The following is a 25857-nucleotide window of genomic DNA, read 5'->3' as shown; positions in this document are numbered from 1 at the left end:
TTCAAATTAAAACAACGATGAGATACCATTACACATCTATTAGACTTGCTTGAATGCAAACACTGACACCACCAAATGCTGGTGAAGAAATGGAGCAACAGGAACTCTCATCTATTGCTGCTGGGAATGCAAAATGGTACAGCCACTATGGAAGGCAGTTTTGCAAGTTCCTGCCAGACTAAACATACACTTACCACATGATCTGGCAAAAAAATAAAATTTTAAAAATATATTTTATATACTTAAAGTATATATATTTACATAAATCTATATTATATATATATTTAAAATAATTTATTTTTATATTTTGTAGAGACAGTCTCCCCACGTTGCCCAGCCTGCAGAATCTATTCATTTTAAAAGCATTTTAAAATCTTGAACAAGAAATTATTTGAAGAGTAAAAAATAAAATGATAGAGAGTGTTGATTGGTAAATTCCAAATGTTGTATATTACATAATTTGGATTAATTTTAAATTTCAAAAAGTGAAACTTTAAAAAATATTTTTAAAATTTCCTAATCCCAAGTCAATCCATGTTCAACACATTCAAGAGCCGATTTCAGGGGAGAAATAAGTGGTCAACAAGTTATTAGGTTTTGACTTTGTTGAGTATTTGTATTTGCGAATGGAGAATTTTTAGGTTTTGTTCCTTTCTTCTTAGGTTACTGACTAATATTTTATTAAGTCAGAGAGACAGTAAATTAGAATTATCTGTCCATTTCATCTGTTATAAAGATTTCCTCCAAATTCATTTATCTAAAGTTTTTGGTTTATTTAGTCGGGCACGATGGCTCACACCTTTAATCTCAACACTTTGGGAGGCTGAGGTGGGGGCTCACCTGAGGTCAGGTGTTGGAGATCAGCCTGGCCAACATGGCAAAACCCCTTACCTACTAAACGTACAAAAATGTGTTGGGTGGCAAGGTGCGGTGGCTTACTCCTGTAATCCTAGTACTTTGGGAGGCCGAGGTGGGTGGATCACCTCAGGTGGGTAGTTCGAGACCAGCCTGACCAACATGGAGAAACCCCATCTCTACTAAAAACACAAAATTAGTCAGACATGGTGGCACATGCCTGCATTCCCAGCTACTTGGGAGGCTAAGTTAGGAGAATCGTTTCAACCCAGGAGGTGGAGATTGCGGTTAGCCAAGATCTCACCATTGCACTCAAACCTGGGCAACAACAGCAAAACTTCATCTCAAAACACAACATCAACAACAGCCACAACAACAAAACAAAATTAGCCAGGTAGGGTGGTGCGCCTGTAGTCCCAGTTACTCGGGAGGCTGTGGCAGGATAATCGCTTCAGCCCAGGAGGCGGGGGTTGCAGTGAGCTGAGATTGTGCCACTGCACTCCAGCCTGGGATGAAAAAAGTTGTTTTTTTTTTTAAACTCATTTTTTTAACCGTGTAGATATATAGGATGCTTATAGATAACCATCAAGATAAACAAATAATTACCATATCAAGGTTCTAAATTTTAAAAAGTCTTTCTTCCCTTTGTTACTTTTAAGTAGCCTATTCCAGGCGGGGGGACGGTGGCTCAGGCCTGCATTCCTAGCACTTTGGGAGGCCAAGGCGGGCAGATGACGAGGCCAAGAGATGGAGACTATCCCGGCCAACATAGTGAAACCACATCTCTACCAAAAATAAAAAAATTACCTGGGCGTGGTGACGGGCGCCTGTATAGTCCCAGCTACTCTGGAGGCTGAGGCAAGAGAATGGCCTGAACCAGAGAGTCCCAGGTTGCAATGAGCCGAGATCGCGCCACTGCACTCCAGCCTGTCCACAGGGGGAGACTCCTTCTCAAAAAAAAAAAAAAGAATAAGAAGCCTATTCCAGGCCGGGCGCGCTGGTTAACGCCTGTAATCTCAACACTTTGGGAAGCCAAGGTGGGCAGATCACCTGAGGTCAACAGTTCCAGAGCAGCCTCACCAACATGGTTAAACCCCATCTCTACTAAAAATACAAAAATTAGCCCTGCGTGGTGGCGGGCGCCTGTAATCCCAGCTACTCGGAAGGCTGAAGCACGAGAACCACTTGAACCCGGGAGGCGGGGGTGCAGTGAGCCGAGATCGCGCCATTACATTCCAGCCTGGGGAACAGAGTGCGACACTGTCTCACACACACACACACACACACACACACACACAAAAGCCTATTCCAAAAGAAAAATAATGAAAACATTTATTTCTTCGGACATTTCCCGGGTCAGGTGCCACCCAGATTCGCCTCCTACTGGCCCTGAGAATGCACTGACTCCACCCTTGGCCTCAGGTCACTGGCTGAGCCTTTGGCCCATATGCGCATGCGTACTCCGAGGTCAGGCGGCCACTCCCAGAAGTCTCCCGGGCTCCCGCCGTGGGCTGGGTGCGTGGTCCTCCTGGTCACCGGCGTATTTCTTGTAGGCTTTTACGACTCTGGACTTCACTTCTCACAGGTGCCTGAGGTCCTGACTGTTCCGTCTTGGACTACATATTCCAAGGGCGACGGAGAAATCTTGGACCTCTTGCTCCATCTCCCGGACCTCTGGCTCTGTCTTCCCGACCTCTGCGCTGCCCCTGACCTGGTCCCACCTGAGGAAGAAGGCGGTGCGGGTCTCTGCGGGAGCTTCTGCCGCCCCAGCCCGCAATCTAGGTGGGACCCTGCCTGGCGGTGAGAGTGGAGCTGCAGGAGACACTCAGAGAGTGGAGGCCTTGGGCGCGGGCTGAGCTTTTCTCCCGCCTCCTCAGGCCCGGGGGTGTTAGAGCTGCGGAAGAGGGGGTTCATCTCTAGGGAGACAGTGTGGAACGTCTCCTTTGTGACGTGGGGACTGAGAAGGGTGCGTGAGTTTCTTGTGTGACTGGGACATAGAGTGAGTGTCCTTTGTAAAGCCTGCTTTGCTGTAGCTCTGTGGTGTCACTGACCCGTGGGTCCAGAGTCTCAGTTTCCCTGTCTCCTCTGAGCCTAGTATGACTGCCACAGAGAAATGATGGAAGCGGGAAATCAGATACTGAGCTTTAGATGAAGGTTCCCAGTGAGAAGAAACAGATAGGATGGGAATCTTAGAGCAGGAATTGCCCTAAAAGCGATGCGATAGACTCTGTTAAAGAAAAAAATGTTCAGTCACACTTGTTAAAGGATGCAAAGGAAGACTTGATTCAGGATCATCGTGATAGATATTGAAAGCACAGCAGTGAGATTTTGCAGTGGGTACAAGAGATTGGGTTCAACTCCAAATTCAGCATGAACGAGTGAGAATTTATAGTCAAGGAGCAGGTTAGGGATCACCGGATGACAAAATACTAAGGAAATGTCTGGGATAAGTAGGGTTCTGGCTAAATGCACCTGTTGGGATTCTTTTTGGAGAGAACTGGGTGATAAGACATCATCACTTGGGGATGGTGGGGGATGAAGATGGGGGGCAGAGGGTGCCTGCTAAACTGGCTTAGAAGGGGTCTTTGCTATTTTTGGATTTTACAGTGAAGTGGACAGATGGGCCCAGGAGAAGGTGTAAGAGCCTGAGTAAAGTTTGGTCAGGCAGAGTTTGTGTAGGACTCCTTCCTAGAAGGCTTGTACACTCTGCCCCCATCTCCCGATTCTTGGAGTTTCATATTTCCGTGTTTAAGAAACCGGCCTTCTTGAATCCTGACCTCAAGAACCTGCAGTGAAGGATGATTGGAGATTCCACCCACCATACTTCCTTCTGGTTGTGTGTATGAAATTATGCCCCTGTAGCCTTGGAGTGAGAAACAAACACTATTTTAAGGTGTTTTTGATGATTCCGTTTTGGACTTCTTTAGATCAAAAGCAACAGGAATATGAAGTCAGTTATGATGTGTCCTTGCAAATGAAGGAAGTGAGCCTGAGTGTAAGTGTTTCTGAGATAGGAATTCTTAGTCATTGGGTCCATTGTCTGTTTTTATGGGCATACAGGGCACAACAATCCCCCTGAAGCTCTGTATACATGTTTGCTCATTTGCATTTTTCCAAGGTTCCATCGTCCAAATTATTTAGACTTGAGCTTTAGATCTGGAATCAGAGGGTTATACCTTTGAATGGTTTTGCAGAAAACTAGTGATCAAGATTATGAGAAAGGTTTAAGAAAATCATACAACATCGGTGGGATTGGACATTATATTGATAATAAAATACATGTTTTTAAAGAATTTGTGAATAGCTGCATACCAGGTATCAGAAAAACAAAACATAATAAGAATTTGTCATTCACGGAAAAATGCCTATGATCTCACCTTCAATAGGATTCATAGTTGTAGGTCGCAGTTCTCAAAAACTATTTATGCAGTCCATTTTTTAAAAATGGAAGTTCACAAAACCTTTTGCAAGGATTGTATCTAATATACCATTTAACTTGTTTTTCAGAAAAGAATAGAAGGGGTGAGGCCATTTTTATTGAACTTCTAATATATGTGCAAAATCATGTGGTCTGTTTTCTGTATCTTTTCTCATTAAATGTGCAAAGGCCATTTCCCTGTTAATTAAGGAAGAATCTTTATAGTGAAATGTTTCTAATTATGTAGAAGTGGCGCAGGTAAAGTTGATTCAAGAAAACACAATGTTACATGGTTCTGTCACATTGTTTTTTTTAATTCTAGGCCTAGTATTTAGGTTTCTTTTAATGACAAAAATGTACCCTGGTCCCATAATGATAGTTTTGAAAGTTTAGTGCTTTCAAATGTATTGCTATTCTATTTGTAATGATGGAATTAAGGCAGGCTCATTGCAAAAATGTCATTACCTAAGGAAGTTACGAAGAAGACAGAATAACCCCAAGTCCTCCCTGCCCAGAGAAAATCACTTAAAAAATGTTGGTGTATGTGTTTCTGATTTTCATGTATGAGCATTTGTGTGTAGTTTTGTCATTGCAGAAGAGAATTAATAGAGACACAAAGACTCCAAATGTTAGTTTGAAAATTGAATTTACCTTAATAAAGGTAAATGGTTGCTGTTAAACCAAAATTATGGTATGATATTGCTTTGGACTGAGCTTCTGCACTAGGCTTCAACAGACCAGACCAAACCAAAATGAAGTCACTCATGCTAAATGCCACATTATCACACTGAAATTTTAAGGGGGCAGATAAATCTCAAAACAAACCTGTTTTTCCTGAAAACAGGAGATTCCAGTCTAAATAACTTGATGCTCACCAATCCTTATTTTTATTTTTATTAAAAAAAAATTTTTTTTTTTTTTTTGAGACGGAGTCTCGCTCTGTCACCCAGGCTGGAGTGCTGTGGCTCGATCTCAGCTCACTGCAAGCTCCGCCTCCCGGGTTCACGCCATTCTTCTGCCTCAGCCTCCCGGGTAGCTGGGACTACAGGCGCCACCACCTCGCCTGGCTAGTTTTTTGTAGTTTTTAGTAGAGACGGGGTTTCACCGTGTTAGTCAGGATGGTCTCGATCTCCTGACCTCGTGATCCACCCGTCTCGGCCTCCCAAAGTGCTGGGATTACAGGCTTGAGCCACCGCGCCCGGCCTTAAAAAATTTTTTTTAAGTGTTCCTCTCACCTCAACCTCCCATGCAGCTGGGACTACAGATATGTGTCACCAGGCCTCAGTTCTTTTTTCTCTAGTTCTGTTATTTGTTTGTATCTTACACAAAATCCACTGTGTTGCAGAAGGGCTCTCATTCTGTTTTTTACAATGGAGGCTGCCTCATTTGTGAATCCCAAATAAAAGCTCATGAGATTTATAGGTCAATTTATTGTAACTTTGTCTTTTGACATGGGTTTCCATATATCTGTGCATCTTAGGAGGAGAGGGAAGTACCAGGGACCACCTGAGGTGAAAAACAGTCACGTATTTACACCTTTTAGATATTGAAAACGACATCTAACACTCAACAGGGCACAAATTAGGAAGTAAGATATCCTCCCAGAGTTAATATTTTATGCTGGGCTCATGTCTGTAAAATCCCAGCTCTTTGGAAGGCTGAGGTGAGTGGATAGCTTGAGCCCAGGAGTTTGAGACCAGCCTGGGAAACATGGCGAAACCCCGTCTCTATAAAAAATACAAAAATTAGCTGGGTGTGGGAGTGCTTGCCTATAGTCCCAGCAACTTGGGGGGCTGAGGTGGGCGGATCGCTTGAGCCAGGGGGAGGCACAGGCTGCAGTAAACTGTATTTGCACCACTGCACTCCAGCTTCGGCCACAAAGTGAGAACCTGTCTCAAAAAAAAAAAAAAAAGTGAATAATTTAGAGATGCAAGATTACTTCAGAGAAAGAGAGCAGTAATGTATGATTTCCAGGTGTCTTGCAAGTATGAATAATACTTCCAAAGATAGCTTAAATACGGTAAAACATAGGTATTGTAATATTTACAAGTATTTACATAAATGCCCATTTTTGCAGGAAAATAAGGTTCACTATCATTAATTTAGCACTGTATTGGATCCTGTGCATTGAACATGTATATAAGGCTGTAGGGTGTTTTCCTTGTTTTCTGTAACATCCAGGGAGTAAGGAAAGGGGCATTTTCTCCTTACCTATCTGAAAATCTTTTTTGCTGTTGTTTTTAAAGCTAAAGTTTTTTTTTTTTTTTTTGGAAGATCAATATTTTCTCATAGGTGAGCCTTGAAATTTGTAAAATTGAAATTATAAGAAAGAGAAACCTACAAAGCGCAAACTGTAAGTAAAACAAGAAACAACAGAATTAAGTTCCTTTTATAATGTAGATTAATGGACAGGTGGACATTTTACCTTCAGGGATGAGACATTATTATACTAGCTATCATGTACTTGTTTCTATGGATTATCTTGATTAATCTTCAGAACTGATGTGTAGTGAGATGGGGAAACAGAGGCACCAAGCTGTTAACATTTCACAATGCAGAGTTCAGTATCACTTCCTTAGAGGCCGACAAGACAGCCTGTTTCCTTAATTTTACCGGGATACCACTTAATTTATGCATAGATTTTTATACCTTTTTTTTTTGTAAGAGACAAGGTCTTGCTCTGTTGCCTAGGCTGCAGTACAGTGGTGTGAACACTGCTTACTGCAGCCTCAACCCCCTGGGTTCAAGCAATCCTCCTGCCTCAGCCTTCCAAAGTGTTGGGATTAAAAACCTGAACCACCACACCTGGCCTAAGCCTGTCTTCTTTACTGAGTAATTCATCCTTGATAGTATTTTTCATCGATTATATAATTTAACATCAATCTTATTAGTAATGGCATAAGGTTGGGCACGGTGCCTCAGACTTCTATTAAGTGCTTCTGCTCTGCCATACCTGCAAATTGTAGTATTGAGGGTGGGACGATCACAGAAGAGAAGAGATTCATAATCTATCAAGGAAGGTCACATCTAAATAGGAGTAAGTTAAAGGCAGTGTGTGATAGAACCTACTTGAAGAGATTTAGGTGACCTACCTGGTGATGTCACATAAAACAGACATCAGTCTGACTATAGCGATAGTCAGGCTGTGGACAAATTTTACTGAGTCTATGGGATCTGCATGGTGATAAACAGATTTTATAGTCTATCTTTTATACCTTGTAGTTGTCACTCTAATGATATTGGATGGAAAACAAAATTAATTGCAGAGGGAAATTCAGCCGCTGTCTGGAGGAAATCCTGACCAACCTGTCAGGTTTAGAAACAAAATAAACCCTTCTGTCAAGATCTGAAATAAAACTATATTGAGACCATCATCAATTCATAGAGGAGATGACGCAGGGCCAATTCCCCATACTGTTGGAGACACAGTTCCAGCACCTCTGAGAACAAGTGATAAAATGAGTTGAGGTTTTGGGATCCAAAGGAACCCACAGAAGATAAGCCATTCAGTAAAATGAGTTTAAATTTAGAGTAAAAAAGTTTTTTTGAAATCTTCACCTTAAATTTTGAAAGAAACACCTGAAGTAACTTCAAACAAATATACATATTTTAAGTTACTATGTCCATGGTTACAAAGTTATGAAGGAAATGTTAATAAGGAAAAACCAACATCCAATTGAAAATCTAAGAAATGCTGATTATTAACCTCTGATTATGGAGAAGTTGCTAAGCAGAGGCTTATTTTACTTCTCCTTTAGCTTTACTTAGTTGTTTCATTTGTTTCATGTATTCACTGAAAACTGAATATACAGCAATTTATTTAGTTATTTCAATTTTTTAAAATTTAGAGATAGGATGTCACTATGTTGCTCAGGATGGTCTCAAAATCCTTGATTCAAGCAATCCTCCTACTTTGGGCTCTCAAAGTTCTGGGATTACAGGTAGGAGCCACTGTGACTGGCTGACAGTGATATATGTATAATAAGCAAAATTAAAACCAAACAAAAACTGTAAACACTGTTATAACACGGTCATATAATTTCCAGACTTTTTCTGTCTCCTGTTTGATGATTATCTGTTTGTCATTCTTCTCTCTGTATGAATGTTTAGTTATATATCTTACAAAAATAAGTGTATCGGTCAGTCTGATTTTTTCCATTGACATTAGTTTAGAATATTGTCCATGTCCTTAAATACTTTTATGAACTTCACATTTAATGACTCCTTTGCATTCTAGGACAGTGATAGTCTATTCTATATTTACCTAGGAATTTGCATGAGGAAATTCGCAGCCATCTGAAGGATATCCTGACCAACCTGCCAGGTTTAGAAACAAAATAAACCCTTCTGTCAAGATCCGAAATAAAACTGTATTGGAAAAAAATAGGAATCTTTGCTAGGGTCACAATACTGAGCACTTGCCATCCAACTCCTCTATCTTGACCAATTTTGCCCAGTCTCAAGACTAAAAAGAGATTCCGGTGTGGATCATGTGCTCTGTCTTTGGCCTTGAAGATGGGAAGGGAAGTAGGTGCATCTGCTCAGTGCAGGACAGGGCTCCCTCATCTTAGGTCCACATCTCCCTCACCAGAATAGTCCATTGGCCAGAACATTTCCTACTGAATTCTCTGGGTCTGGCTTCAGTGATGACATGTTTCTGTTCTGTGACTCTGTATAGGTGAGAAATCTGGGAATTTGGGGAAGAAATTAGCTATTCCAGAATTCTAAACTTCCCAAATTGTATGTGACGGGAGGTGGTTTGGAACCTCGAATGGCAGCGCAGGACAATACTGTTACCCTGAGTCCTTTGGGGGACACTGAAGTCCTGTGGGGAGCACTAAAGATCTCAAGATCTTCTCTTCTTTCAGATCTGGGTTCTCCCAAATCTACTTCTCTGGTAGAGAAATCCTGAGCACTGATTGGCTCTTGCTTGTCTAAAACAATGACTTGTGTAAGTCAATACTTCTCTTCATGTTGATGTGTATATGTTATTTTTTAGGCCATGTAAGTCTTGTCATCATCTTCCCTAAAGATATTTACCATGAGAGAGTGCTCAGTTAATCAGTTCCTCAGTTCTTGCTCTTCCTGTCAAATGTGTGCCATTTCACCTGGCATCCTCCCTCTGTGGGCCACTGTAAATTCACTAGCACTCCTGTCATTATTGACCAAATTACTCAATGTCCTCTATGTGCCCATTTTTCTATTTTGGGCAGTGACATGTGGGAAAGCAGTCAAGTTCTTTGATGTGCAGATATACACATTTCAGGTCAGCTTTGTCATTTGTTGAGGCCAAGGCAGTGGTTCCATTTGACCATTCATGAGAAGTCTTTGAAATTTTCCAGATACCTGAGTTTTTCAGCTCGGCAAAGTGAAAAATGGCATTGAAGGATCTAAACCTTCGTGTAGGGTAAAATCACATGCTTTGTGTGAATTAGTCTGTTGGATTGAAACTTATAAACACAGAGGTCATGGATTTGGATAGAAAACCCTGAAAAATAAATACCATAAAATAATGATGTTACGTGCCCAAGAATCCTTTTGTTTTGTCAAAAGAAAGAAAAATGCTTATGGTAAGATTTGACATAATGAAATACGTGATGCTTAAAGACATTATTAATTTTATGAATAGTTTTTTTTTTTTTTTTTTGAGACGGAGTCTCACTCTGTTGCTCAGGCTGGAGTGCAGTGGCACTATCTCAGTTCACTGCAAGCTCCCTCTCCCGGGTTCACACCATTCTCCTGCCTCAGCCTCCCAAGTAGCTGGGACTACAGGTGCCCGCCACCTCCCCCAGCTAGTTTTTTGTATTTTTTTTTAGTAGAGACAGGGTTTCACCATGTTAGCCAGGATGGTCTCGATCTTCTGACCTCGTGATCCGCCCACCTCGGCCTCCCAAAGTGCTGGGATTACAGGCTTGAGCCACCGCGCCTGGCCTTGTGAATAGTTTTCTAAAATTGAGACTGTATACCATATTTTAGATAAAATGTCTCATGATTAAATTTTTAAATTCCTTCGAAGTGAAAATATTCTCAATTAGCACACATTCATTGAGAATTTATGAGGCAGATACCTCTTTATTACATATGTAATAAGGATTTAACAGAAGAACTTTATTAATTTTGTCATTTTCAAAAGGGTCAGATATTTAAGAAGTGTCCCAAAGCAGGCAGAAAGTTTTTTCTGTGTTGTAGTCTTCCTCAAAAATACGTAGACATTCTGCTGAATTCCCCTCCCCTGATAGCACAGATTTCTAGTCTATGCACTGGTTATATTGCCCTTCTGCTGCAATGCAGTCTTTCATTTTCTAAGTCTTTTCTTCAATTTCCCCAGTAATATGTGGGTTTGCTGTTTCAGGAATTCCTAATGTTCAGGGATGTGGCCCTAGACTTCTCCCATCAGGAGTGGGAATACCTTGACCTGTTTCAGAAGACCTTGTACCAGGAGGTGATGGTGAAGAACTATGGTAACTTGGTCTCACTGGATGTGTTTCTCATCTGTAGGATGTGTGCTTTTTCCATTGTGATTTTCAGGGCTGCCTTTCAAGAAACTAGCCTGTCTTTCTTTCTTTCTTTCTTTCTTTCTTTCTTTCTTCCTTCCTTCCTTCCTTCCTTCCTTCCTTCCTTCCTTCCTTCCTTCCTTCTTTCTTCTCTCACTCTCTCTCTTCTTTCTTTTGTTTAGAGGTGGGGGTCTCATTATGTTGCCCAGGTTGGTCTCAAAATTCCTAGGCTCAAGCAGTCCACTCACCTCAGCCTCCCAGAGTGCTGGCTCACAGGCGTGAGCCACCAGGCCTGGCTTAAATTTGTTTTCCTTGTGTTTATTGAAGTGATTTGAGCTTTATTGAGTCAGGAATGGCAGCACCATTAAACACTTTCATTGGTCATAAAGTTCCTTTTTCAGTGAGGGGGCTTGTGATGTGGAGAAGAAATGAGTATTTCAGTGTGAGACAGCCAGTGAACTCTGTGTTTCTTTCAGTACCTACTCACCATGTTATTTTTCTTCTCTTTCCCTCCCAGCTGAGGGACAAGCACTGTCCTTCCAGGATGCCATCATTTTACATAGATTTTGGATTAAAATCCACATATTGCAATCCACAATTGCACATAGATTCATATATATGGCCCAATTCCCTAAAATACGTTTGTTTGTATATATGGCAAATACTTGAATACTCTCTGCCTGGGGCCATGCTTGACACAAACAGTGTAGTAATACTGAGTAATGTTTCTGTCATTATGAGATTTGAGTATGTTAAGGAAGACATAAAATTCACATGAAAACAAACAGATAAATCACATCAGGCATGAAATACAAAGGTCAGTAAACAAAAATAGGCACCTTCACATATGTAGAGTGTTCAGGGATTCTTTTCTATGTAGATAACATTTGTCCAGACACGTAGAGGCCTTAGGTCATTGGACTGTTTGAGGAAGGGCATTCCAACAAGAGTGAACAACATGTGCACAGGCCCTAAATGGGGAATAGGGTTTCTGTGTTTGAGGAGTAGCTGTTAGAGCAGAGCAGAGTTAGTGAGGGGTGATTTATAGGCTAAGAAGTCAATATGTTAGGAAGAATCAAGTCCTATATGATTTTTTTGTTTCATTGTTAAGAATTAGGATTGTCTGTGAAATGTAATTAGTTGCCATTAACTGATGATGTAGAACTTTTATTAATTTTTAAAAGATATAAACCTTTTAATTAAAGTTTAGACATATGCAAAATCCAGATTAAACCAATAAGATGGATCACTTATTGACTTTCATGTCCTTTTGGCATATTTCTTTCCTTTTGTTTTAAAAAATACTCCTGAAGACTCATGGGTTGAATTCTTCTTCCTTTTGACTTTGCTATTCTGAACTTAATGTTTTCATTTTCATTGTAGTCTTCAAGTCTAACACTTCAGTTTTTAGTTTTTGTAATTCTGAATTCTGTTCTATCACATCTCAAAGTATTTTATTGTTTTATAGCATATTTTTAAGTAGTGTGGTATACTTTTTTTCTGTATTGAGGCATTTGTTTGATGTGTATTTGAATTGTCTCTATGTCTGTCATTCACTATTGTCTTTTTTCTTATACTCTCTTGGATGGGGTTTGAACTTGCATCTCTTTTTTGGACATTTATATCTCAGATTAGTTTTTGTCAACCTTGGGCAAGGTGTTGTAGTTCTGGGTATTATTTCTAAGTTTGTGATTTCAGTGTGCTCTATTATCATGTTTTGTTGTATTCACATTATCATGGTTGAGAGGTGAATGGAGGTATAGAGCACAGTTCTGTGTAGTGTTGTAATTGAATTGATATTAATCCAGTTTAAAGTTGTTACAAATTATGATGTTACTTAATTCCCAGGGAATTCAGTAAGAAAATAACTGAAAAAATATATATTGAGTAAAAAATCAACAAGGGAATTGAAAAGCTATCCTGGAAAATATCTATTTAATAGCAAATTATGCAGTAATAGAAGAATAGAGGAATAAAGGAGATATAAGACATATAGAAAATAGCAGAATGTCAGCCATACTGTACTATATGGTTGCATGTATAGAGGTGGCTAGAGCAGTCAGATTCATAGACAGAAAGTACAATGGTGATTGCAAGTGGCTGGGTGTACAGGAGATGGGGAGACACTATTCAATGGGCACAAGGTTTCTTTAATCAAGATAAATAAGCTCTTGAAACCTGCTGTACCACATTTTCCCAATAGTCAAAAAATTAAGTGTTGTATACTTAAAAATGTAAGTGGCTAGATACCATCTTAAGTGTCCCTACTATAATTTAAAAAAACAAACTCACCAGAAAAAATTTTGAATAAGTAGAAATATTAAAAGCTGTTGTTGATCCCCGGGATTACCTCATGTCTCTCAGTTTTCCCCTTGAATTTTCTGTAAATCACAATTTGTCTGAACTTCAAAAACTGTTCCTGTAAAATGTTCCATGAAATAAAAAAATAAAGGGATTTTTTTTCATCCTCAAAAACAATAACAGTGGCAGGGCATGGTGGCTCAGGCCTGTAATCCCAGCACTTTGGAAGGCTGAGCCTGGCAGATCACCTGAGGTCAGGAGTTTGAGACCAGCCTGGCAAACATGGTAAAACCCCATCTCTACTAAAAATACAAAAAATTTAGCCAGGCATGGTGGCACATGCCTGTAATCCCAGCTACTTGGGAGGCTGAGGTAGGAGAATCACTTGAACCTGGGAGACGGAAGTTGTGGTGAGCTGAGATCGTGCCATTGCACTCCAGCCTGGGTAAGAAGAATGGAACTCCATCTCAAAAAAAAAAAAAAAAGTAACAGAGAGATATTTGGGAATTTTTTTAATAGGTGGAAAGTAAACAACACAAGCCTAAACATTCAGAGGGACAGAGAAGAAATGAAAAGGAAAATTAGAGAATACTTTGTATAGGATAAACAAACAAAACATACTAAAATTTATGGCATATAGCTAAAACAGTGTTAAGACAGAATTTATAGCCATAAATGCCCACATTGAGAAAGAGTAAAGATCTTAAATCAGTAACCTAACTTTCTAAAACCCAACTTTCTTAAAAACAAGGAAAGAGCAAATTAAACCTAAAATCACTAGAACTAAGGAAATGGTAAACATTAGAATAGAGATAAATGAAATAGAATATAAAAGGAGAATATAAAAATTCAACAAGCCAAAATACAGAAAATGATAAACTTTTAGATATACTAACCAAAATAAAAAAAGAAGATTGAAATTAGTAAAATCATGAATGAAAGAGGAACATATCTGTTGAACTTACAGAAATAAAAAGAATTATAAGGAAAAGTTAAGAATAACTGAATGCGGACAAATTAGAAAACTTAGATGAATGTTGAACTTCAAATAGAAATACAAACTACTAAATTTTACTTAAGAAGAAATAGAAAATCTGAAAAAGAAAAAAATCTTGGCTAGGTACGGTGGCTCATGCCTGTAATCCCTGCACTTTGGGAGGCTGAGGCAGGTGGATCACAACAAGGTCAGGAGTTTGAGACCAGCCTGATCAACATGCTGAAACCCTGTGTCTACTAAAAATACAAAAATTAGCCAGGCATGATGGTGCATGCCTGTAGTCCCAGCTAGTCAGGAGACTGAGGAAGAGGAACAGTTGAACCTGGGAGGTGGAGGTTTCAGTGAGCTGAGATTGCACCACTGCACTGTAGCCTGAGCAACAGAGCAATTCTCCATCCCGTAACACCTCCCCCAATGAAAAAAAAAAGAAATAAAGAAAAAAAATCTCTCTTCCTTTCTCTCTCTCTCTCTTTCTGTCTCCCTGCACTTACTCACCTCTCCTCTCTTTACTCATAAAGAGATAAAATCAATAACCCAAAAACTTCCTATAAAAATAGGTGGAGGTCAGGTGCAGTGGCTCTTGCCTGTAATCCCAGTGCTTTGGGAGACCAAGGTGGGAGGATTCCCTGAGATCAGGAGTTCAAGACCCGCCTGGGCAACATAGCAAGACCCTTCTCTACAAAAAATTTTTAGAAAATTTGCCAGGCATGGTATTGTGTGGTGAACTATGATCACACCACTGCTCTCTAGCCTGGGTGACAGCGAGAACCTGTTTCAAACAAAACAAAACAAAACAAAAAGGTTGGGCTTAGGTGGTTTTCATGGTTGAGTCTACCAAACATTTGTCTAAGAATTGACACCAGTGGTTCACAAAGTTTTCCAAAAGTAACCGATGAGGGAACATTTCTGAAGGTACTCTTCAAGAGCAGTGTTTCAATGATAGCAAAATGAGACAAACTCAAAAACATATAAACGAATGTTTCCTGTGCACATAGGGGTGGAAACAACTAGAAAACCAAATGCAGCAACATAGAAAAGGCAGTATACATTGTAACCAAGTGGGATTTATCTCAAGAGTGCCAGGCTAGCTCAATAAAGGAAAATCAATTAAGGGAGCATATTCTGTTCCTGTAATTATGGACGATTACTTCATGATCATTCTAATAGATGCAGAACAGACATTTCCTGAAAATGCAACAGGATGAAAACAATAAAATACGAATAGAAAGCAGTTTTCTTAACCTGCTACAAACCTTAAGCCCATGTACAAAAGCCCAGAGCTAACATAGTTAATGGGAAAAGGCTTAAAGCTTTTCTCCAAAGATGAGAAACAAGATGTCCACTCTTTACATCTCTATTTAGCTTTGTAATGGAGGTTGTTCCCAGTCAATTAAGCAGGAAAATGAAAATGAAATAAAAGGCGTGAAGATTGGAAAGGAAGAACAAACAGTACCTCTATTAGGCAATGATAGGATCTTGACTATAGAAAATACCTGGGGCCAAGCATAGTGGCTCATGCTTTTAATCTTAGTAATTTGGGAAGCTGAGGTAGGATGACTTGAGCCTAGGAATTCAAGCCCAGCCTGGGCAACATAGTGAGGCCCACTCTCTACCAAAAAAGAAAAAAAAGTAGCTGGGAGTGTTGGCATGAGTCTGTGGTCCCAGCTACTAATGAGGAGGTAAGAGGATGACTTGATCCTGTGTAGTCAGGGCTGCAATGAGCTGTGATTGTGCCACTGTGCTCCAGCCTGGGCAATGGTTTGAGACACTATCTTAGGAAAAAAAAAAAAGGCTGGGCATTGTGGCTCACGCCTGTAATCCCAGCACTTTGAGAGGCCAAGGTGGGTGGATCACTTGAGGCCAGGAGTTGGAGACCAGCCTGAGCAACATGGCGAAACCTTGTCTGTACCAAAAATACAAAACTTAGCTGGGTGTGGTGGCATGCACCTGTGGTCCCAGCTACCCAAGAGGCTGAGCACTTGAACCCAGGAGGTGGAAGTTGCAGTGAGCTGAGATTGCACCACTGCCAAGGAACACACACACACACACACACACACACACACACAGTATTATGGCTAATAAATTTGTTTGCCAATATAGAAGAATTAATGATTATAAAAAATTGTATTTATGTATGTATGCAATTATTCCAAAATCAAAGTTAAGAAAATCCGTTTATAATAGTATCAATAAAAATATATAGGAATGAGGCTGGGCACAGTGGATCACTCGTGTAATCCCTGCTCCCAGCACTTTGAGAGGCCAGTGTGGGCAGATCTCCTGAGGTCAGGAGTTCGATACCACCCTGGCCAACATGGTGAAACCTGGTCTCTACTAAAAATTCAAAAATTGGGCTGGATGTGGTGATGCATGCCTGTGGTCCCAGCTACTCAGGAGGATGAGGCTGGAGAATTGCTTGAACCCAGAGTCAGAGGTTGCAGTGAGCCAAGATTGTACCACTGCACTCCAGCCTGCATGACACAGTGAGACTCCATCTCAAAATATATATATATATACACACACACACATATATATGCACACACATGTATATATATGAATGAATTTAACAAAAGTGTAACATTTGTACCGAGAACACTGGAAAATATCATGAATGAAATTATATTTCATTTAAATAAATTGAAAGACATCCCAGATTTATGGATCAGAACACTTAATATTGTCAAGGTAGTCGTATCTTTGGAATTGATGTAGAGTCACTGTGACCCTATCCGTTTCAGCTGGCTTTATGACAGAAATTGACATGTGGATCCTAAAATATATACAGCTATGCAATGGAGTCAGAATTGCCAAAATAAGTAAACAAGAAAAAAAACTTAGACAGTTTGCTGGCTAATATCTCCCAGTTTTCCTAGACAGAGTTATTAGTCACAGGGTATAAAGTTTTGGTTATACAAGATGATAAACTCCTAGAGATCTACTGTACAACAGAGTACCTATTGTTGTAACACCATAGTTAAAAGTTTCGTAAGAGGGTGGAACTTATGTGCTGTCCAAATACACATACACAAAGATAGCAGGAGGAAGCTTTTGCAGGTGATACATATGTTCATTGTCTGGACTGTGTTGATAGTTTTAGGGGTGTATCCAAAGTCATCAAGTTGTATACATCCAATATATATGGGTTTTTGTATATCAGTCATAGTACAATAAAGTGGTTTTTAAAAAAAACCTAGAAAGTAGGATGGTTCATGTTTTCCGATTTCAAAACTTGCTAGGAAGATGCAGTTATCAAGATTGTGATACTGACGTAAGGATGGACCCACACTTATTCATGAAGTAGAATCAAGAGTCCAACATGTATGGTTCATTGTTTATTGACAAGGGAGCCAAGTCAGGTCAATGGAGGAAAGAATAGTCATTTCAAAAAATGATCCTGGAAGAAAAGGATATCTCCATGCAAAAGAATGAAGTTAGTCTTTTTCCTTACACCATATGTAAACATTGACTCAAAATGAGTTAAAGACCTAATTGTAAGAAGTAAAGATAAATAACTTTTACAAGGAAATAGAGGAATAAATCTTCTCAAATGGTTTCACAGCACAAGCAGAGGTAAGGAGAGACATAATCTATAAGTTGGACCTCATCAAAATTAAAAACTGCATCAAAAGAAGCAAGGTTAACCATGCACAGAATGGGAGAATTATGCACAAATCACACATCTATGGGTCTAGTATTCAGAATACATAATGAACTCTTACAACTCAGTGAAGACAATTCAGTGAGAAATTGACAAAGGATTTGAATAGACATTTCTCCAAAGAAGATAGGCAATAGGCCAACAAGCACATGAAAACATGCTCAACATTTGTCATTAGGAAAATGCAATTCAAAAGCAGGATTAGATACTACTTCCTACCCACCCAGATGGCTACAATAACAGAAGTAGAACAAATCGTTCTGAGTACTGGAAGTAATTGGAATACTCACATGCTTCTAATGGGAATGTAAACTAGGCAAATAAGGAAACCAGCCTGTCACTTCCTTAAAATATGAAACATAGAGGCCGGGTGCGGTGGCTCAAGCCTGTAATCCCAGCACTTTGGGAGGCCGAGACGGGCGATCACGAGGTCAGAGATCGAGACCATCCTGGCTAACACGGTGAAACCCCGTCTCTACTAAAAAATAAAAAAAAAAAAACTAGCCGGCGAGGTGGCGGGCGCCTGTAGTCCCAGCTACTCGGAGGCTGAGGCGGAGAATGGCGTAAACCCAGGAGGCGGAGCTTGCAGTGAGCTGAGACCGGCCACTGCACTCCAGCTTGGCGACAGAGCGAGACTCCTCTCAAAAAAAAAAAAAAAGAAACATAGAGTTACGATGGGACCTGGCAGTACACGTTCCCTTCCTTACACTGCCTTCAGGTCTTTTCCTAAATGTGGCTCTTTTGCAGTAAGCCATTCCCCCTCATACCAGCCTTCCATAGGCTCCTTTCCAGCTGCGTTTTCTCCTTTAGTCCTTTCTGTCTTCTGACATGTCATGTGGTTCACTTGTTGGTTTTGCCTCTGTTCTTTTTGTATTTTTTGAGATGGAGTCTTGTTCTGTCACCCAGACTGGAGTGCAGTGGCATGATCTGGGTTCACTGCAACCTCTGCCCTGCTGGGTTCAAGCAATTCTCCTGATTCAGCTTCCCGAGTAGCTGGGATTACAGGAATATGCTACCACACCCAGCTAATTTTTGTATTTTTAGGCTGGTCTCGAACTCCTGACCTCAGGTGATCCACTTGAGGCCTCCTAAAGTGCTGGGATTACAGGCGTGAATTTTTTTTTGAGACATAGTCTTGCTCTGTTGCCCAGGCTGGAGTGGAGTGGCATGATCTTGGCTGACTGCAACCTCCATCTCCTGGGCTGAAGCAATCCTCCTGCCTGAGACTCCCAAGTAGCTGGGACTACAGGCATACATCACCATACCCAGCTAATTTTTTGTATTTTTGGTAGAGACAGGGTTTCACCATATTTCCCAGGCTGATCTCAAACTCCTGACCTCAAGTGATCCACCTGCCTCGGCCTCCGAGAGTTCTGGGATTACAGATGTGAGCCACTGTGCCTGGCCCCTTTTGTAGATTTTTATATATGGAATTGTACAGTATGTACTCTGTTGTTTTTCTGCCAGTAGTCAGTGTAATGATTTTGAGATGCATGTGTATTGTTGCAAGTATCAGTAGTTCATTTTGTTTTTGCTAAGACGTGTTCTGTTGTATGGGTATAGCACCATCCTTGTATCCTTTTTTTTTTTTTTTTTTTTGAGACGGAGTCTCACTCTGTCACCCAAACTGGAGTGCAGTGGCTGGATCTCAGCTCACTGCAAGCTCCGCCTTTTGGGTTCACACCATTCTCCTGCCTCAGCCTCCTGAGTAGCTGGGACTATAGGCGCCCACCACCTCACCCGGCTAGTTTTTTGCATTTTTTTAGTAGAGACGAGGTTTCACCATGTTAGCCAGGATGGTCTCGATCTCCTGACCTTGTGATCTGCCCATCTCGGTCTCCCAAAGTGCTGGGATTACAGGCTTGAGCCACCGCGCCCGGCCCCTTGTATCCATTTAACTACTGATGGCCTTCTGAGTTGTTTCTTTCTAGTTTAGGGCTATAATGAGTGTAGCTGGTATGAAAATTTGCTTACATATTTATAGGTGGACATAGATTTTGTGTTCCTAGGAGTGGAACTGAGAAGTAATAGGGTGTGGTTAACTTTTTTGTAAACTTCCAGGGGTTTTCCAGAGTAGTTATTCCCTTTTACATTTCCACTACCAATATGTAAATTCACCTCCTCCCCCATATCCTCTCCAATACTTGTTATCGTCAGTCCTTTTAGTTTTAGTTATTATAATTCATAGCTGGTAGTAGCTTACTGTGGGATTTTTGTTTGTTTGTTTTTGAGATGGAGTCTCGCTCTGTCACCAGGCTGGAGTGCAGCAGCACGATCTTGGCTCACTGCAACCTCCGCCTCCTGGGTTCAAGCGATTCTCATGCCTCAGCCTCCCAAATAGCTGGGATTATAGGCACGGGCCACCACACCCAGCTGATTTTTGTACTTTTAGTAGAGATGGGGTTTCACCATGATGGCCAGGATGGTCTTGATATCCTGACATTGTGATCTGCCCGTCTCAGGCTCCCAAAGTGCTGGGATTGCAGGTGTGAGCCACTGCACCTGGCCGCTTATTGTGGTTTTAATTTTCCTTTCCATAGTGACTAATGATCCTGAGCACTCACTGCACTTACGTGCACTTCCTGGGCATCTACATGTCTTGGAGTATTTGTTAAAATCACATTAATATCTTATATTTCAAATGTAAAAGTTCTTTATTTTGGACACAAGTTCTGTTTTTCTTTTCTTTTTTTTTTTGGAGACAGAGTCTCACTCTGTCACCCAGGCTAGAGTACAGTGGAGGGATCTAAGCTCACTGCAAACTCCACCTCTGGGATTCAAGGAATTTTCATGCCTCAGCCTCCCAAGCAGCTGGGACTACAGAGTCCCAGAGTGTAGCTTATTTATTCACTTGACTAACAATGTTTCACAGGGAGCAAACATTTTTAACTTGATACATTCCAGTTTATAAATTTCCATTTTATGATTTGTAGGTTTTGTGTCCATTATAAGAAATCTATGCCTATCCCAAAGTGGCAAAGATTTTTGCCTATATTTTCATGATATTGTGTAATGTTTATTTTTCTGTTCTATCTCCATTTTGAGTTAATTTTTAAGATGTGGGGTGAGTAGGTGTCAGGACTCATTTCTTCCTCTGTGAATATCCAGTTATTCTAGTACCATTTAAAAAAGGTTTTTGGCCAGCACAGTGACTCCCGTCTATAATCCTAGTAGAGTTTGAGACCATCTTGGGTGACATAGTGAGACCCTGTCTCTACATAAAGCAAACAAACAAACAAACCCCAAAATAAAACCCAACTTCTTTTCCCTACTGGATTTGTTCAGCACATTTATCAAAAGCTATATTGATGTGTAAACTTGTGTCTATTTCTCATCTCTGTTCTGGTTCAGTGATCTAGTTATCTAACCTCATATCATCACCTGGAATCTTTTAGAAAAGCAGATTCTCTGCCTCCTCTTCAAACTTACTAATTGAGAGACTCTAGGTGCAGGATGCAGCAGTTTGTGTTTGACAAGAAATCTAGGTGATTCTTGTGGCACGTTAAAGCTCATCAGTGACTGCCTGTACCAATATCACATTATCTAGCTAACGGCTAACTCCTAAGTTCTAAAACCAAGTTGTATATGTCCACTACAACTCTGTTCTTTTTATGTTTTGAAAGAGGGTCTCACTCTGTTTCACAGGCTGGAGTACATGATCACAGCTTACTGCAGCCTTGACCTGCTGAGCTTAAGTGATCCTTCCACCTCACCCATCTGAGTAGCTGGGACTACTGGCATGTACCACCCTGCCCTACTAGTTTAAAATTTTTTTTGTAGAGGTGGGGATCTCATTATTTTGTTCAGGCTGGTGTTGAACTGCTGAGCTCAGGTGATCCTCCCGCCTTGGCCTCCCAATTAGACTCTTCTTATCTAGAAGGCTTTGGATATTCTTAAGTTTATGTTTCAAAGTCTGCTCTTACTATGCTTGGACAAATTTGGGAATACTTGAAATGTAACAATGTTCAATTTTCAGATTCATAAATATGTTTTATCTTTTTTTTTTTTTTTTTTTTTGAGACAGGGTCTGGTTCTATCACCCAGGCTGGAGTACAGCAGTGAGAGCTTGTCTCACTGCAACTTCTGCCTCCCAGGCTCAAATCATCCTCCCACCTCAGTCTCCTGAATAGCTGGGAGTACAGGCGCTTGCCACTACACCTGGCTAATTTTTTGTATCTTTAGTAGATAGGGGGCTTGGCCATGTTGCCCACGCTAGTCTTGAACTCCTGGGTTCAACCCTCCAGCCTCAGTCTCCCAGAGTGTTTGGATTATGGGTGTGAAACACTGTGCCCTGACTGTTTTATCTGTCTTCATATTTATGTAGGTCGTCTTTCAGTTATGTGACTCAGTTGGCCATATACTGGTCTTGCACATCTGTTGTAAGATTTATTCCTAAATATTTTATGTTTTGAGGCTATTATATATGGAATTGTTTTTGTTTAAACTTTATTTTAAAATGTTTGTTGCTGATATAGGAAAACAGAATTTGTGTGTGTGTGTGTTGTGTGTGTTTGTGTGTATGTGTGTGTTTTTTGAGGCAGAGTGTCACTCTTGTTGCCAGAGCTGGAGTGCAATGGCTTGATCTTGGCTCACTGCAACCTCTGCCTCCCAAGTTCAGGCGATTCTTTTGCCTCAGCCTCCCTAGTAGCTGGAATTATAGGCATACACACCACCAAGCCCTGCTAATGTTATATTTTTAGTAGAGATGGAGTTTCTCCATGTTGGTAAGGCTGGTCTCAGACTCCCAACGGCAGGTGATCTGCCCACGTTGGCCTCCCAAAGTGCTGGGATTACAGGCATGAGCCACCATGCTTGACCAATTGTTTCTTATGTCTTAGCCTTCATCTTGTGACCTTGGTGGATTCACTCATTAGTTCTTGTGGCTGTATTGTATATGGCTTAGAATTACTGTGTAAACAAGCCAGCCATGGTGGCTCACTCCTATAATCCCAGCACTTTTAGAGGCTGAGGAGGGAGAATCACTTGAGACCAGGAGTTCGAAACAAGCCTAGGCAACATAGTGAGACCCTGTCTCTACAAGAAATAAAATTAGCCAGGCATGGTGGCACACACCTGTAGTCCCAGCTACTTGGGAGGCTGAAGTGGGAGGATTGCTTGAGCCCAGGAGTTTGAGGCTATCTTTTTTAAAGCAAGAACCTGTCTGTAAAAAAAAAAAGAAAATACTTTGTAAAAAGCAAGTAGAACCTTAAAAACTTTGCAAATAGAGACACTTTCAATGCTTCTTTTCTAATCTTTTTGTCAGTAGAACATTGAATAGATACAGGAAAAGTTAGTTTATTCCTGATTAATAATTCAATATAATACTTTAGGTTTTAAAAAAAATCTTATCTTTATTCCTCCACAAATGACTTTCCATTCTCTTCCCTTCTTTACAAAGATTTGTAATTTCTTTTTTTTTTTTTTTAAGACTGAGTCTTACTCTTGTCACCCACGCTGGAGTGCAATGGCGCTATCTCAGCTCACTGCAAACACCGCCTCCTGGGTTCAAGCAATTCTCCTGCCTCAGCCTCGCGGGTAGCTAGGATTACAAGTACGTGCCACCACTCCTGGCTAATTTTTTATTTTTAGTAGAGATAGGGTTTCACTATGTTGGCCAGGCTAGTCACAGACTCCTGACCTCAGTATCCCAAAGTGCTGGGATTACAGCCATCATACCTGGCCATGATTTGGTATTTCTGACTTATGTCATTTTCCTTCCCTCTGAAGACCTTCTTTTAACATTTCTTGAAATGTAGGTCTATTGGTGGTAAATTCAGTCAGTTTTTGTCTCTGAAAGTCTTTGTTTTTCCCTTACTTTTGAAGGGTAATTTCACTGGATACAAAATTCTAGCTGTGTGGTTTTTTGTTTTGTTTTTTGTTTTAACAACTTAAACATTTTACTCTTTGTTTGTGTGATTGCTGAAGAGAAATATTATACATTGTCATTATTCTCCTTGTTCCTTTTTAGGTGAGGTGGTTTCCCCCTCTGGCTACTTTCAATAATCTCTCTTTGTCTTTTGTTTTCTGCAGTTTGGATATAATATGCCTAGGGGTAGGTTTTTTCCATACTTAATCTTCATTAGTGTTCTCTGAGCTTCTGGGACTTGTAGTTTGGGTCTGCCATTTATTTAGAAAATTTGTAAGTGATTAATTTTCAAATAGTTCTGTTGGTCATTTCTGTCTTCTTCTTCTGGTATTCTCTTTACATGTATATTACACCTTGTAATCGTCCCAGAGTTCTTGGATATTTGGTTTCACTTTTTTCCCCTCTCTTTTCATTTCAAGTTGTGAGGTTTCTGTTGACTCAGCTTCAGGGTTACTGATTCTTTCCTTGATTTTCCTAGTCTACCGGCGAGACCACTAAAGGCATTCTTTTTTTTTTTTTTGAGACGGAGTCTCACTCTGTCACCCAGGCTGGAGTGCAGTGGCCGGATCTCAGCTCACTGCAAGCTCCGCCTCCCGGGTTTACGCCATTCTCCTGCCTCAGCCTCCCGAGTAGCTGGGACTACAGGCGCCCCCACGCCCGCTAGTTTTTTGTATTTTTTAGTAGAGACGGGGTTTCACTGTGTTAGCCAGGATGGTCTCGATCTCCTGACCTCGTGATCCACCCGTCTCGGCCTCCCAAAGTGCTGGGATTACAGGCTTGAGCCACCGTGCCCGGCCTAAAGGCATTCTTTATGTCTAATACAGTATCTTTGATTTCTAGCATTTCTTTTTGATTCTTTCTTAGAATTTCCATATCTATGCTCATATCACCCATCTGGTGTTGCCAATTTTGTGGCAAGTTGTACACTTTTTACATTAAACCCTTAGCACAGTATCACAGTTATTTTAATGTCACAGCTTGATAATTCCAAAACCTCTGCCTTATCTGGGTCTGGTTTCAATGCTTGCTTTTTTTTTTTTTTGGAAGATGTTTTGTTTTATTTTCAACATGCCTTGTAATTTTTGTTAGAAAAAGCTGGACATGATGTATCCCATAATAGGAACTGAGGTGAATACACATTCAGTGTAAAGTTTGAGGTTCATCTGCCTAGGAGTTAGGCCGTGTTCATTGTGTGCTGTTGGTGTTGCAGCTTCAATTCTTCTAGTCTTTATTCATGTTTTCTCTTTTGTGTTGGGGTTTCCTTAACAGTTCTTTCTTAAATGGAGACTGTCTTTCAGCTCTCTCAGTTGGAATCCAATTTTTATACTGTAGCTCTGTTGAGATAGAGGTAAGGTATTGCAGAGGGGAAGTTCTCTGTAGTCTTGATTAACACCCTTCCCTCGACCCTACCATGCACCAGAGGGCTTAGGTTGTGACCTTCACAGGAATTTCCTAACTTCTTGGCCTTTTTTTTTCTCTCCTATACTCTTTTTTTTTTTTTTTTTTTTTCCTGAGACAGGGTCTCACTCTGTTGCCCAGACTGGAGTGCAGTGGCATGATCTCAGCTTACTGCAACCTCCTTCTCCCAGGTTCAAGCAATTCTCTTGCCTCAGCCTCCCAAGTAGCTGGGACTACAGTTGCGTGCCACCACGCCTGGCTAATTTTTGTATTTTTATTAGAGATGGGGATTCACCATCTTGGCCAGGCTGGCCATGATGCTCAGCTAATTTTTGTATTTTCAGTAGACACGGAGTTTCGCCATGTTGGCCCGGCTGGTCTCAAACTCCAGGCCTCAAGTGACTGCCTGCCTTGACTTCTCAAAGTGTTGGGTACAGGCATGAGCCGTGGCACCCAGCCAGTTTTATGCAGTTTTAATGAAACAATTCCCCCAATTCAATTAAGATACCAATTGTATTTGTGTCCTACCCTACTAGTCACTCAAGTGAATACCATCATCCAATAATGAAATACCTGTAAAACAACCAAAAGCTGGAGGGCGGGGGGTTAAAGGGAGGAGATATATGATTTTTAATGTTTGGTTTTTTGTTTTTTTTTTTGAGATGGTCACGCTCTGTCACCCATGCTGTAGTGCAATAGTGCATTCATGACACTGCAGCTTTGACCTCCCTGGGCTCAGATGATCCTCCCTCCCCAGATTCTGAAGTGGATGGGATTACACGTGCACATCCCCATGCCCAGCTAATTTTTGTATTTCTTTGTAGAGACTGGGTTGTGCCATGTTGCCCGGGCTGGTTTCAAACTCCTGGG

At 40.7% G+C, this 25857-nt stretch overlaps 2 long non-coding RNA genes across 4 annotated transcripts in view; one reads left to right on the top strand and one right to left on the bottom strand.

The window, feature by feature from the left end:
• LOC117087152 overlaps nt 1–2408 on the bottom strand; it is an 18142-nt gene extending 15734 nt beyond the window's left edge. For both annotated transcript variants that reach the window (XR_004438705.1, XR_004438707.1), the window contains exon 1: nt 2317–2408. This is a non-coding gene — a long non-coding RNA (uncharacterized LOC117087152). The remainder of the gene's footprint in view (nt 1–2316) is intronic.
• On the top strand, nt 2409–25857 carry LOC117087145. 2 transcript variants are annotated; one of them, XR_004438700.1, is made up of 4 exons: nt 2409–2591; nt 6548–6626; nt 10626–10734; nt 25812–25857. It is a non-coding gene; the product is annotated as an uncharacterized LOC117087145 (long non-coding RNA). The 2 variants fall into 2 exon arrangements; XR_004438699.1 differs by lacking the exon at nt 6548–6626.

Source organism: Trachypithecus francoisi, unplaced genomic scaffold, assembly GCF_009764315.1.
Source record: "Trachypithecus francoisi isolate TF-2019V2 unplaced genomic scaffold, Tfra_2.0 Contig00615, whole genome shotgun sequence".
Taxonomy (NCBI): domain Eukaryota; kingdom Metazoa; phylum Chordata; class Mammalia; order Primates; family Cercopithecidae; genus Trachypithecus; species Trachypithecus francoisi.
This window is presented reverse-complemented; position numbering and strand designations above follow the sequence as displayed.